Here is a 13,756-nt window from a genome sequence, read left to right on the forward strand (position 1 = left end):
ATGCTAGTCTCTTTTGCATCACTCATACCTGAACCTCCAGATGTCAGGCAGTCAGATCGGTACCAAATGTTCTATATCGACAGAGTATCAACTGAAACTCCCATACAGTTTCTGGTATGTGCTACCGTCCAGCACAACGTTCGTAAACCACAAGTATCTAACGGAGCACAGGAAAAGCATAACGGTATCTATCACGAGGAGTTCCCTTGGTGAAATCGGTAAAGAGTCAGTTTGTTGTACCAAAGGTTCTGCGTTCGATCCCTGCTCTTGTCAGCTTTTGTACTGTAGTATATGTGAAATTGTTACATGGGGCAATATGTTCCTCTTATGTAAAATTTGAAAGCATCACAGGATAAACACAAACAAACGGAACAGTAGAATAACGAAACAATTGCATCACACGTTATTACTATTTATATTGATACTTATGCATGTGTGATGCAATTGTTTGTTTATTCTTCTGGCCCGATTGCTTATGTTTATTCTGTAAATTTACAAACGCGCTCTAAAGGTTTGCTAATTTCAAGTAACCAAAAGAGAAAGTAAACTGGCATAAGAAAGTTGCCATAAGCTCCTAACACTCCTTTAACATTTCACCAACATGTCTCATATAACAGCCTCACACGTAGTACGCTACAAACACTGCCATGAGCAATGCTCGAACCCGGAACAGTGGGTACGACAGACTAACGCTCTAGCGACTGTCCCAAGGGAACTCTACACGACAGGGGCTCACTGTTATGGTTTTCCTGCGCTCCGTAGTTCCGGCATTTCTTACCTTTTACGCACGTTCCACTGAACGACAACAAACAGCACAGACTATATCGGAGGTTTAGTTGACACTCTGTCACTATAAAATGTTTGGTAGCGATCTGACTTCCTGATTTTGGAGCTTTGGGTGTCAGTGAAATCAGTTGCTGCCACCGTCTCCGTGTGAAAGTTGTATTCTCTAATTGTGTATTGCCGCAATGCCCTTAGCGAAACACAGTTGCTCAGGCTTAACATATGATGAGGTTATCACAGTTCCTCTTCCTTGCATTGCACTTGAGAAAGAGTTCTTTTCTTTAGCTAGTATGCTGCTACGCTGCGTATCAACATTTATAACATTCGAGCAGTACCCAGTTTCCGTTGCCAAAAGGCAATTCATCAAAATCTGTTATGGCCAATTTTATTTAGTCAGCTTGCGTACGTACATTTACAGGGCACTTTAATAGAAGCATTTTGGACATTTATTCATTCAAAATTCGATTCGTTATTTTACATAGAAGTTTTATTCTATTAGTTTTTTGTGTTGAAACGTAAGACAAGCACTGTGACGTCACGCACTGTAGCACTTTTCACTGGAATGTACTATGTAGAAGTTCACAGGATGGCTTCTTTAGTGTACAGTGTTAAGTTTTCGAATTATTCCTGGTAAAGTTTAATTACAGTTACACAATTTCAGATGGATCTGGCGACCCATTTCATCAGACAGCGTTTGCGTAAGCACAACACTTTGTGTTGTGTATTGTTATTCAATGGAAAAGTTGGAATTTGAGTTTTCGTTTACTGTTTTATCAATCACAACTGGCGTAAGAATCATGGATTGACCATTGTCATAAGATATTGTATTATGAAATGTGAATAGACTTTACTTACAGTTTCGCGTGGCTTGAGGCAGTCACAGCTAGCGTGCTATCGATTACGAAATTGCATTGTCGTCTTTCTAATTCGTTCATGATGGTAGATACGATCGTATCCGCTTGTGAAGTTATTGTTATGACAAAACAGTTACCTAAGAGACCAGAACTGTAACATCACACAAAAGGAGAATTCAATATTAAATCTGATGCAAGAAGACGATAAAAGAAATGGTTCAAATGGCTCTGAGCACTATGGGACTTAACAACATCTATGGTCATCAGTCCCCTAGAATTTAGAACTACTTAAACCCAACTAACCTAAGGACATCACACAACACCCAGTCATCACGAGGCAGAGAAAATCCCGAACCCCGCCGGGAATCGAACCCGGGAACCCTGGCGCGCGAAGCGAGAAGGCTACCGCACGACCACGAGCTGCGGACGACGATAAAACAGTTTGTGTGTGCGTGTGTGTGTGTGTGTACACGTGCATTGGACTGCTGATCTTGGTGTCTGTAATCCTAGCAAAATGCATAATTAAAATGAAAATAATACTGAGTAGATGATAGCAATGAGCGCTGCTAAATGGTTCAATATTTCCAGAACAAATATTTATTATAACTAAACCAAATATCGCACCTCATGCTAAGTATAACAATCACGTTAGATTTTTATGTCCGTTTCACGTCTATTGAGTGCTCTTTTGTATAGCCATTGTCCTCTTGAGTCGCCCGTGCTTCGTCACGATAAGTTATAACAGTTCTTCTTTTTACACTTCACTCAAACTTAGACGGAACACGTTTTTATACATTTAGTTAAAATTAGAGTAGACTGCCACAAATCTGCGTCTGTCTTACTTAAGAAAAACAGTACAAATGTTTTGCGCTCAATGCTTCATTTGTTCTCCAGCAAACAAAATAGTAAAGGATTGCATATCGATCCGTATTCTTCTGTTTATATTGCCACCCAAAGACGACGAATTACATTATTTAGGAAATTCCACCGTCGCTATGCGACTTCTTATTATACATTAATCATTCTTTATAAACAAGTAAGCGATCGCCTTTTGGCTGAAAGTGTCAACTATTTGCTGTCTTAATGAAGCCAAAAATAGCGAATATCACACCGCCGCCCATGAGGAGAGAGGGAATGCCGAATGATTACCTCGTTCCTCATGTCATCATGAGATATTCGTGGTTTTTTGTGTTCCTTCGGAAGTTATTGGCGTACTAATTACATAAATTGTAATTACATTTATAAACATATATCAGATATTTATCATTTTTCAAATAAAATTTTTCATTCTTTGTTCATCAGTCACTTTATTCCTTAATACCAAGATTCACATTTATGTGAATGTTTAAGATTGCTCCTCATTTGCTTATAACAATATGTGACTGTTCATTTCACACTTCGGGGGATAGAATTCAGAATTTTCATTCTCTTGAGCTGAACAACTAATACATGAGTACAGTGAGCGTTTATTTTCACTAAACTGGAGTGGACAATGTTCGAGCCTCTGTAGACTCATTTTGCTTCAATTACAGTTTAATAACGTAGCACTTCACTTGGTGATGCTTTCACTTTTGTGTTAGTTGTCTACGGCGTTCATCGTGCCGTACATCTATCCTTTTCATTATGGTGCCAGGAATTCTAGTGGCTTCCCAAGTTTTTAATTACAAAATGAAATAGAAGAAATTGATAATCATTAGTATTACTTACAACCTACTGGATACATTGGTTAAGGATCGGGACTCGTCTGGAATTCAGTCTTCATATAATGCACATTCATTTTCTTAGTCCATCAAGAGACAGAATTATAAGTCATTTTAGCAGTGTTCAGGAGTGCCTGTTTTAACGGCTTTAAGGCCTGAGTAATCTGACAATCTACTTCCCACTAATCTTAACTTCAACTCAGGGAAACAGCTTAATTTACGTATGAAAATGTAGTCACACAAGTGTGCAAATGCCTTTCCTCCAGTATGTACGATAGAAGTCACGGCGGTTAGCTGTTTAAGGTTTGGATTGTTTCGTCACCCACACGTCAGCCACTCACAGCGGCTGCACAGTGTTGCGTGAGCTTCAATACTCAGTATCCGTTGGAGCTCAGGCTGTAACAGAGCTGCCGGTCGTCTATCGCCCCCCCTTTTTTTTCTGTGAACTTCATACTACGCAAGCGCATCGATACACACACCTCGCGCGCGTTTTCCATCGGAGGAGCCGGACACTGAAGCTGCCTCCCATGAGGCTCACAGGTAAGTGACGACGAATATTTTAGCTGTCGCTGCACTTAAAACAACACTGAACTTTGCGTTGCTCCCATTGTCGTAGCCTTGACTTCTTTTTACATTTGCAGTGTGACTGCTTCTGCCACTAATACACAATAAAAGTTATTCTTATTACGCACGTCGCTCTGTAGTGTGCATCTTCACACAGCATTCGTACTCACTTCCTTCGTCGATAGCGTTCATTTACAAAACAGTCTAATTTGCAGGTTTCCTCCACTGGTACAGAAAGACTTATATTCTACTATTTACAAAATATCACTTACAAGCTAATATTTACAATTAATGGTCACTCCTTTGGTTAACTCCAATGAACAACTGCTTTATGTGTGGACTCTTTATATCTCAAAGTTTACTTTCACTAATGAACCTTAAAAATATTCTTTCAAACCTTTTTCTTAAGAAAAAAGGGCTCTTCTCCTCATTACGCAAACTACAGATTTTGCAACACTCGTTGCATTTATTCTTTAGTACACCCAAGATCATTTTCTACTGCCATGTAGCATATCTACTACGTAACGAGTGCGTATTTAACGCTAAAACTTTTGTTTTGTGCTTTCCTTTGTGCTTGCCAAAATTTTTACATTTGAGGGCAGACTGGATAACAATAGGTCTCCCCCCTCGCTTCATGTAATCAGCAATCGTTCTCAGTATACAAAATAGGGTAACGCGTGTCTACTATTTTTCGCATGAATGGAATTACCAACATTTCACTGAGTTTAGGCAATTTGTCCATAACAAACATTAGCAAAGCTTGCGAGGTTCATCGGGCTACGTGTCTCATTTCTCATATGCACTGTTTTTCCACCAAGCACACGTGCCTTTTACAAGTCGACCCTTGGTCTGGGTTAATGAACCAGGATCAAAAGGATCGGGCACAAGGAAAATGGATTTCATAAGAGGAGTGTCTCAGAAGACATTTTCACAATAAAATCTGCATGTAAATACAATTATCATTAGAAACATAGACATACATATAAATTTTTAACCTATTTCATTTCAGCATGCTTTGCTACTCCTACGTCTTACTCTCGTTATAGTCAGTATTAAGTTCAAACATCACTGCATTGCTTGTTCTTTAGATTAGCCTTCAATTAGGGTATTGAATAGTCGCTAGATTACACTACAAAGCTTCTGAAGATCTTTACTTGGAGAAGAATAAGATTTTCACTCTGCAGCGGAGTGTGCGCTGATATGAAACTTCCTGGCAGATTAAAACTGTGTGCCCGACCGAGACTCGAACTCGGGACCTTTGCCTTACGCGGGCAAGTGCTCTACCAACTGAGCTGCCGAAGCACGACTCACGCCCGGTACTCACAGCTTTACTTCTGCCAGTACCTCGTCTCCTACCTTCCAAACTTTACAGAAGCTCTCCTGCGAAACTTGCAGAACTAGCACTCCTGAAAGAAAGGATATTGCGGAGACATGGCTTAGCCACAGCCTGGGGGATGTTTCCAGAATGAGATTTTCACTCTGCAGCGGAGTGTGCGCTGATATGAAACTTCCTGGCAGATTAAAACTGTGTGCCCGACCGAGACTCGAACTCGGGACCTTTGCCTTACGCGGGCAAGTGCTCTACCAACTGAGCTACCGAAGCACGACTCACGCCCGGTACTCACAGCTTTACTTCTGCCAGTACCTCGTCTCCTACCTTCCAAACTTTACAGAAGCTCTCCTGCGAAACTTGCAGAACTAGCACTCCTGAAAGAAAGGATATTGCGGAGACATGGCTTAGCCACAGCCTGGGGGATGTTTCCAGAATGAGATTTTCACTCTGCAGCGGAGTGTGCGCTGATATGAAACTTCCTGGCAGATTAAAACTGTGTGCCCGACCGAGACTCGAACTCGGGACCTTTGCCTTACGCGGGCAAGTGCTCTACCAACTGAGCTACCGAAGCACGACTCACGCCCGGTACTCACAGCTTTACTTCTGCCAGTACCTCGTCTCCTACCTTCCAAACTTTACAGAAGCTCTCCTGCGAAACTTGCAGAACTAGCACTCCTGAAAGAAAGGATATTGCGGAGACATGGCTTAGCCACAGCCTGGGGGATGTTTCCAGAATGAGATTTTCACTCTGCAGCGGAGTGTGCGCTGATATGAAACTTCCTGGCAGATTAAAACTGTGTGCCCGACCGAGACTCGAACTCGGGACCTTTGCCTTACGCGGGCAAGTGCTCTACCAACTGAGCTACCGAAGCACGACTCACGCCCGGTACTCACAGCTTTACTTCTGCCAGTACCTCGTCTCCTACCTTCCAAACTTTACAGAAGCTCTCCTGCGAAACTTGCAGAACTAGCACTCCTGAAAGAAAGGATATTGCGGAGACATGGCTTAGCCACAGCCTGGGGGATGTTTCCAGAATGAGATTTTCACTCTGCAGCGGAGTGTGCGCTGATATGAAACTTCCTGGCAGATTAAAACTGTTTGCCCGACCGAGACTCGAACTCGGGACCTTTGCCTTACGCGGGCAAGTGCTCTACCAACTGAGCTACCGAAGCACGACTCACGCCCGGTACTCATTCTGGAAACATCCCCCAGGCTGTGGCTAAGCCATGTCTCCGCAATATCCTTTCTTTCAGGAGTGCTAGTTCTGCAAGTTTCGCAGGAGAGCTTCTGTAAAGTTTGGAAGGTAGGAGACGAGGTACTGGCAGAAGTAAAGCTGTGAGTACCGGGCGTGAGTCGTGCTTCGGTAGCTCAGTTGGTAGAGCACTTGCCCGCGTAAGGCAAAGGTCCCGAGTTCGAGTCTCGGTCGGGCACACAGTTTTAATCTGCCAGGAAGTTTCATATCAGCGCACACTCCGCTGCAGAGTGAAAATCTCATTCTGGAAACATCCCCCAGGCTGTGGCTAAGCCATGTCTCCGCAATATCCTTTCTTTCAGGAGTGCTAGTTCTGCAAGTTTCGCAGGAGAGCTTCTGTAAAGTTTGGAAGGTAGGAGACGAGGTACTGGCAGAAGTAAAGCTGTGAGTACCGGGCGTGAGTCGTGCTTCGGTAGCTCAGTTGGTAGAGCACTTGCCCGCGTAAGGCAAAGGTCCCGAGTTCGAGTCTCGGTCGGGCACACAGTTTTAATCTGCCAGGAAGTTTCATATCAGCGCACACTCCGCTGCAGAGTGAAAATCTCATTCTGGAAACATCCCCCAGGCTGTGGCTAAGCCATGTCTCCGCAATATCCTTTCTTTCAGGAGTGCTAGTTCTGCAAGTTTCGCAGGAGAGCTTCTGTAAAGTTTGGAAGGTAGGAGACGAGGTACTGGCAGAAGTAAAGCTGTGAGTACCGGGCGTGAGTCGTGCTTCGGTAGCTCAGTTGGTAGAGCACTTGCCCGCGTAAGGCAAAGGTCCCGAGTTCGAGTCTCGGTCGGGCACACAGTTTTAATCTGCCAGGAAGTTTCATATCAGCGCACACTCCGCTGCAGAGTGAAAATCTCATTCTGGAAACATCCCCCAGGCTGTGGCTAAGCCATGTCTCCGCAATATCCTTTCTTTCAGGAGTGCTAGTTCTGCAAGTTTCGCAGGAGAGCTTCTGTAAAGTTTGGAAGGTAGGAGACGAGGTACTGGCAGAAGTAAAGCTGTGAGTACCGGGCGTGAGTCGTGCTTCGGTAGCTCAGTTGGTAGAGCACTTGCCCGCGTAAGGCAAAGGTCCCGAGTTCGAGTCTCGGTCGGGCACACAGTTTTAATCTGCCAGGAAGTTTCATATCAGCGCACACTCCGCTGCAGAGTGAAAATCTCATTCTGGAAACATCCCCCAGGCTGTGGCTAAGCCATGTCCCCGCAGTATCCTTTCTTTCAGGAGTGCTAGTTCTGCAAGTTTCGCAGGAGAGCTTCTGTAAAGTTTGGAAGGTAGGAGACGAGGTACTGGCAGAAGTAAAGCTGTGAGTACCGGGCGTGAGTCGTGCTTCGGTAGCTCAGTTGGTAGAGCACTTGCCCGCGTAAGGCAAAGGTCCCGAGTTCGAGTCTCGGTCGGGCACACAGTTTTAATCTGCCAGGAAGTTTCATATCAGCGCACACTCCGCTGCAGAGTGAAAATCTCATTCTGGAAACATCCCCCAGGCTGTGGCTAAGCCATGTCTCCGCAATATCCTTTCTTTCAGGAGTGCTAGTTCTGCAAGTTTCGCAGGAGAGCTTCTGTAAAGTTTGGAAGGTAGGAGACGAGGTACTGGCAGAAGTAAAGCTGTGAGTACCGGGCGTGAGTCGTGCTTCGGTAGCTCAGTTGGTAGAGCACTTGCCCGCGTAAGGCAAAGGTCCCGAGTTCGAGTCTCGGTCGGGCACACAGTTTTAATCTGCCAGGAAGTTTCATATCAGCGCACACTCCGCTGCAGAGTGAAAATCTCATTCTGGAAACATCCCCCAGGCTGTGGCTAAGCCATGTCTCCGCAATATCCTTTCTTTCAGGAGTGCTAGTTCTGCAAGTTTCGCAGGAGAGCTTCTGTAAAGTTTGGAAGGTAGGAGACGAGGTACTGGCAGAAGTAAAGCTGTGAGTACCGGGCGTGAGTCGTGCTTCGGTAGCTCAGTTGGTAGAGCACTTGCCCGCGTAAGGCAAAGGTCCCGAGTTCGAGTCTCGGTCGGGCACACAGTTTTAATCTGCCAGGAAGTTTCATATCAGCGCACACTCCGCTGCAGAGTGAAAATCTCATTCTGGAAACATCCCCCAGGCTGTGGCTAAGCCATGTCTCCGCAATATCCTTTCTTTCAGGAGTGCTAGTTCTGCAAGTTTCGCAGGAGAGCTTCTGTAAAGTTTGGAAGGTAGGAGACGAGGTACTGGCAGAAGTAAAGCTGTGAGTACCGGGCGTGAGTCGTGCTTCGGTAGCTCAGTTGGTAGAGCACTTGCCCGCGTAAGGCAAAGGTCCCGAGTTCGAGTCTCGGTCGGGCACACAGTTTTAATCTGCCAGGAAGTTTCATATCAGCGCACACTCCGCTGCAGAGTGAAAATCTCATTCTGGAAACATCCCCCAGGCTGTGGCTAAGCCATGTCTCCGCAATATCCTTTCTTTCAGGAGTGCTAGTTCTGCAAGTTTCGCAGGAGAGCTTCTGTAAAGTTTGGAAGGTAGGAGACGAGGTACTGGCAGAAGTAAAGCTGTGAGTACCGGGCATGAGTCGTGCTTCGGTAGCTCAGTTGGTAGAGCACTTGCCCGAGTAAGGCAAAGGTCCCGAGTTCGAGTCTCGGTCGGGCACACAGTTTTAATCTGCCAGGAAGTTTCATCTTTACTTGGATTTATTTGTGATACAGGGCGCTTGCTGTGTGGTTAATTAGTACCTTGGTTCTACTGAAATCAATTCGTCAGCTAACATTCCTCATATACTCTTTACATTCGGCTCAGATCACAGGAAAACAGTTTACTTCCATGGTAATTAATGGTCTCGTGGTGTACTTACGCTACATTATTCATGTTTCATGGTTTGTCTCTCTTGGTACTGTATTTCAGCTAACTTAGTTTACTACAGCTTATTGTCTCCTTGCGTGAACACATGTGGGTTACCATTGTTTTCTCATTTAACAGCACGCCTTAACTGAACTTTAAGCTATTTCCTCCACTCCTGTTCACTATCTGGACGTTTTGAACATGTATTTTTTAAAGCAGGTAATTTGGGCGTTTACAACAGAACTTCAAGTACTTACATTGCTAAATATAAACCTGTAAATCTTCTTGTACCTTGAGAGAAGTGCTTATTTACGCACCCTCCTCCATTTCTCACCTTTACATATTGATATAGCTCCGGGCAATCACTTCGCAAGCACAATTTTTTTTATACTAACTTAAAAGTTAAATTGAAATTCTTTCTACAGCTTTAATTTCCTGCTTCAGTTTGTTGAAGAAATATCTCTTCATTTTCATCACTAAACAATTTTTCCATACTTACCATTTAATACTTAAAGTTTCCATGTAGCAGCCGTTACCATGCAGTCAGTGCGCTGTTCAACATAATACTTATCATTAACAGTTCACACAAGGAAATTTCCAATACGCAAGAGGCAAGAAACCAAAACAGATTCTATCTGCAGTTAAGGCTGTGTCTATAAACTAACTCTCTGTTTCAATAGACCAATCGCTCCCGATATGGAGCAACCCTGAATCGGCAATGATAAAACTTTTGAAACAGAAGACACCTGTTGGAAGAGACATGATAACATGACATTGATCTTGGCTCCCGTATCAACAACGGCTGTGACAGCAATGTTGACAATAGAAATCTTAATCAAAGCCTGAACCTGTTCATCATAAAATTAATGTCTTGAGCTTCCTTGGCAGGTGCAAGGTCATCTCGTAAGTCAGTCTCATAGTCGTACCGAATCGCATTAACATACCCAGAACCAGAGGATTCGTTAGTGCCCCCACTCAAACTTACAGCGACCTCTAGGAGGCTGAAAGGCACTGCCTCTAATTTTCCGCAGGATGTTTAGTCTGTTTGTCATTCAGGGCCTTAAGTGTTTGTTCCGACTCATATTGGTGCGGGCTATGTGGAAAAATGCTGGAGTAAAGGGGTCAAATTCGCTGGGTGCATTCACTTGTGAATAGAATACTTGAGACGGCTGCTGTCGCCCCATCTTCTGGTTGCCGGCAAAACCATTTCCTTGTGAAGGAAAGTTCGCATTCGGTGCCGTTTGAAAATTGTTCCACGGTCCTCTATCCTGTGAAAAGTTGTTCTGATATTGTGCTGGGTGGCCTCCACCTTGCCCATGCCACTTGCTATTTTTCCACCTATAACTTTGAACGTACACTGGGCCATTTGAAAAATTACCACTCGTTTGTGGAGAATTTCCATACTGCTCAGACGCAGAATTAAATGGCCGGTTTCAATACTGATGGTAATAAATTGGGTGGTATCTCTGCTGATCACTGTAATTGGTTTTCCGCTTCCGTTTAAAGCTATTGCCGTTTGTGTTTTGATAACGGCTGACAGGTTGGTACCAGCGCTAGCGCCCTCTCTCCTTCGGCGCATTGTTGTCCGCGTGCGATGCATTCTGCTGGCTGCCAGGGAAGAATTTGCCGCTGCCAACCTTGGAGCGCACATCCCCGCTAATTAAATCTAAGGAATCCAGCACAGAAAGGAATGCATTCGTGTCTTTTTCGGACAAATTTACTAGTTCCCCTCTGATAGACACTGGGAGTTTGCTATTGAGAATCATAATTACGTCCTTGCAAGTAATCGGAGAATCCCAGAATTAAATTTTTGCTAGATACTTCCCAAAGTATCGCCGGAGACTTCCATGCTTCTCATTGAAAATTTCCGCGCAATATAGCTCCTTCCTTAATCTGTGCTGTATCCCGTTACTCCAAAATTTTGCCAAGAACATTTTCTCAAACTCTCTATAATTCCTACACGTATCTACCATTTCCGTTCCCCATAATGCTGCATCACCGGAAATAAATCCAGTGACGAACTGAATACGCTGTCTGTCTGTCCAGCTCCGGGAAATATGCCGGAAAAATTCTTTAGGAACACGATCAGGTGTATTTCTCTCTTCTGCGGATGAAAAACAGGAAAATTACGATGCTGAATCACACTTTCCTCGAGCATTAAACTCACAATTGTGGGCGGATCATTTATTTTCCCCACTCAGGGCTCAGCAGGACTGTTGTTTTGCATGTAATCAGGCGGTGAACCATAAGAGGTTGACTGACATTCGTCACCGTCTAAAGAGTTGGTCCCTATAGTTTGCGTATGCGTGTGCGGATTTTCTACCCAGTTTCTCAGCATTCTGACTTCGTATACTACTTGCTACTTCCACTCAGGAAGATCCCGTGAAAGTATCCTCCGAATCTGTCCCAATTAAGACACCACTGTGTCTCCCGACTTACCAGGAGAAGCTAAGATTTCATATGTTACATCCTTGACAGTCTCACTAAGCTTTTCACTGACCTTCTTTCGATTAAATATCTTTAGCCTTTATCAATTCACCTGTTCTTCGATACTGGTTGATTCTATCTGCCTCGACAGATCCTCTACTACACTTTCAATGTCAGTTGCCGCATTTCTATCTGAATTTCTTTGGCAGCTGCCTGAATTTTTGTGTTTAATGTTCCAGATACTTCAGCTGTTTCATCTTTCACCTGTTTCTGCAATTTCTGAATTTGATCGCTGATCTTAGTTCAAAAAAATGGCTCTGAGCACTATGGGACTCAACTGCTGAAGTCATTAGTCCCCTAGAACGTAGAACTAGTTAAACCTAATTAACCTAAGGACATCACAAACATCCATGCCCGAGGCAGAATTCGAACCTGCGACCGTAGCGGTCTTGCGGTTCCAAATTGCAGCGCCTTTAACCGCACGGCCACTTCGGCCGGCGCTGATCTTAGTTTGCACCTCACCCAACTCGGTATTTAATTCAGCCGTAATTTCTTGATGCAGATATATTTTGATTGTGCCTAGCTGTGTTTTTACTGATTCGCTTACAGCATCTAATCGGGCGTTAATAGTCACATTTTGTGTTTTTATAGTCTCATTTACTGCGCCAAACTGAAGTTTCAGCATTTCCATTAACGCACCGAAATCATTTGTAGCTGCAGCGGGAAGAGTTTGGACTTTAGGGCCACTTTCCCCTTCTAGAGAGATAGTTAGATCAGTTTCCAAACAAGAACCTACGGTTCGCGATCGTAACGGGTATGGAATACTGTTAACATCTTCACGCCCGTCTCCTGTTGTCACCTGTCTCTGTTTACTATCTGCTATTTTCGTCAGTAAGTCACGTGCTACTGATCCACTACGCAAGGCTTTCGTCGTTTGTCAGTGACGTGGTGCACTGCTTGCTTGGAGTCCACAAGAGCACCATTCTCGCGTGAGCAACAAATGAAATTCTATGTGGCCAGATGACAAGATGCCACCTAAGCGTTTCAGACAAATGAAACAAGGTGCTCTTCACTGCAAATTGGACACATTATCCACCACGTTGAAAATGTAATACAGCTATTCTAACAACGGAGAAAAAAGTTTCTATTATCAGACTACGGAGAATTTTACTTTGAAAGATATAATAAAGCAGATTTTCAGTAGGGGGAAGAAGATAGAAAGGATGTGGATCGACTTGGAAAAGCAACATCGCTACTGAACCACTACACTGCGTATGCAAAATTCTGACTTACTTTTTTGATGAATTGATTACCGCTATGTTGTCTCAGCAAATTTGCGTCTCTTTTCTTTTCCTTCCTCTCGGTAATTAAACTGCGTTATCGACCAGCATATTTACCGTCTTTCTCTCAGAGGGATGATGTGTACATCAAACAACAGAAAATTTATTAACACAAGCACATAGAAAATTTTCCAAGTATTTGAACTAGTTTTTGGTCAGGTCCCTGTTCGGGTGCCAAATGTGATGTAATAAAATAAAAGTGATGTTGTTATTCAATGGAAAAGTTGGAATTTGAGATTTCGTTTACTGTTTTATCAATCACATTTGACGTAAGAATCTTGGATTGGCCACTGTCATAAGATATTGCGTTATGATATGTGAATAGTCTTTACTTATAGTTTCGCGTGGCTTGAGGCAGTCACAGGTAGCGTGCTATTGATTAAGAAATTGCATTATCGTCTTTCTAATTACTTCATAGATACGATGATACCCGGTTGTGAAGTTATTGTTATGACAAAACAATTTCCTAAGGGACTAGCAACTTCTTACGGGCGGAAAAACAACTGTAACATCACACAAAAGGGGAATTCAATATCAAAGCTGATGCAATAAGACAATAAAACAGTTTTTTTAATGCAACACGCGCATTGGACTGCTGATTTTGGCGTCTGTAATCTTAGCAAAATGCATAACTAAAATGAAAATAATACTGAGGAGATGATAGCAATGAGCACTGCTAAATGGTTCAGTATTTCCAGAACAAATATTTATTATAACTAAACCAAAT

At 43.5% G+C, this 13,756-nt stretch overlaps 13 non-coding genes across 13 annotated transcripts; 9 read left to right on the forward strand and 4 right to left on the reverse strand.

Moving 5' to 3' along the window:
• Positions 1–5,430: 5,430 nt before the first annotated feature.
• On the reverse strand, positions 5,431–5,505 carry Trnat-cgu. The gene has a single exon. It is a non-coding gene; the product is annotated as a tRNA-Thr (tRNA).
• Positions 5,506–5,731: 226 nt separating this feature from the next.
• On the reverse strand, positions 5,732–5,806 carry Trnat-cgu. The gene has a single exon. It is a non-coding gene; the product is annotated as a tRNA-Thr (tRNA).
• A 226-nt stretch (positions 5,807–6,032) lies between these two features.
• Trnat-cgu lies at positions 6,033–6,107 on the reverse strand. Its single transcript has one exon. It is a non-coding gene; the product is annotated as a tRNA-Thr (tRNA).
• A 226-nt stretch (positions 6,108–6,333) lies between these two features.
• Positions 6,334–6,408, reverse strand: Trnat-cgu. The gene has a single exon. It is a non-coding gene; the product is annotated as a tRNA-Thr (tRNA).
• Positions 6,409–6,591: 183 nt separating this feature from the next.
• Trnat-cgu lies at positions 6,592–6,666 on the forward strand. The gene has a single exon. It is a non-coding gene; the product is annotated as a tRNA-Thr (tRNA).
• Positions 6,667–6,892: 226 nt separating this feature from the next.
• Trnat-cgu lies at positions 6,893–6,967 on the forward strand. Its single transcript has one exon. It is a non-coding gene; the product is annotated as a tRNA-Thr (tRNA).
• A 226-nt stretch (positions 6,968–7,193) lies between these two features.
• On the forward strand, positions 7,194–7,268 carry Trnat-cgu. The gene has a single exon. It is a non-coding gene; the product is annotated as a tRNA-Thr (tRNA).
• A 226-nt stretch (positions 7,269–7,494) lies between these two features.
• Positions 7,495–7,569, forward strand: Trnat-cgu. Its single transcript has one exon. It is a non-coding gene; the product is annotated as a tRNA-Thr (tRNA).
• Positions 7,570–7,795: 226 nt separating this feature from the next.
• Trnat-cgu lies at positions 7,796–7,870 on the forward strand. The gene has a single exon. It is a non-coding gene; the product is annotated as a tRNA-Thr (tRNA).
• A 226-nt stretch (positions 7,871–8,096) lies between these two features.
• Trnat-cgu lies at positions 8,097–8,171 on the forward strand. Its single transcript has one exon. It is a non-coding gene; the product is annotated as a tRNA-Thr (tRNA).
• Positions 8,172–8,397: 226 nt separating this feature from the next.
• On the forward strand, positions 8,398–8,472 carry Trnat-cgu. The gene has a single exon. It is a non-coding gene; the product is annotated as a tRNA-Thr (tRNA).
• A 226-nt stretch (positions 8,473–8,698) lies between these two features.
• Trnat-cgu lies at positions 8,699–8,773 on the forward strand. The gene has a single exon. It is a non-coding gene; the product is annotated as a tRNA-Thr (tRNA).
• A 226-nt stretch (positions 8,774–8,999) lies between these two features.
• Positions 9,000–9,074, forward strand: Trnat-agu. The gene has a single exon. It is a non-coding gene; the product is annotated as a tRNA-Thr (tRNA).
• The last annotated feature ends 4,682 nt before the right edge of the window (positions 9,075–13,756 follow it).

Source organism: Schistocerca americana, chromosome 5 (genome assembly GCF_021461395.2).
Source record: "Schistocerca americana isolate TAMUIC-IGC-003095 chromosome 5, iqSchAmer2.1, whole genome shotgun sequence".
Taxonomy (NCBI): domain Eukaryota; kingdom Metazoa; phylum Arthropoda; class Insecta; order Orthoptera; family Acrididae; genus Schistocerca; species Schistocerca americana.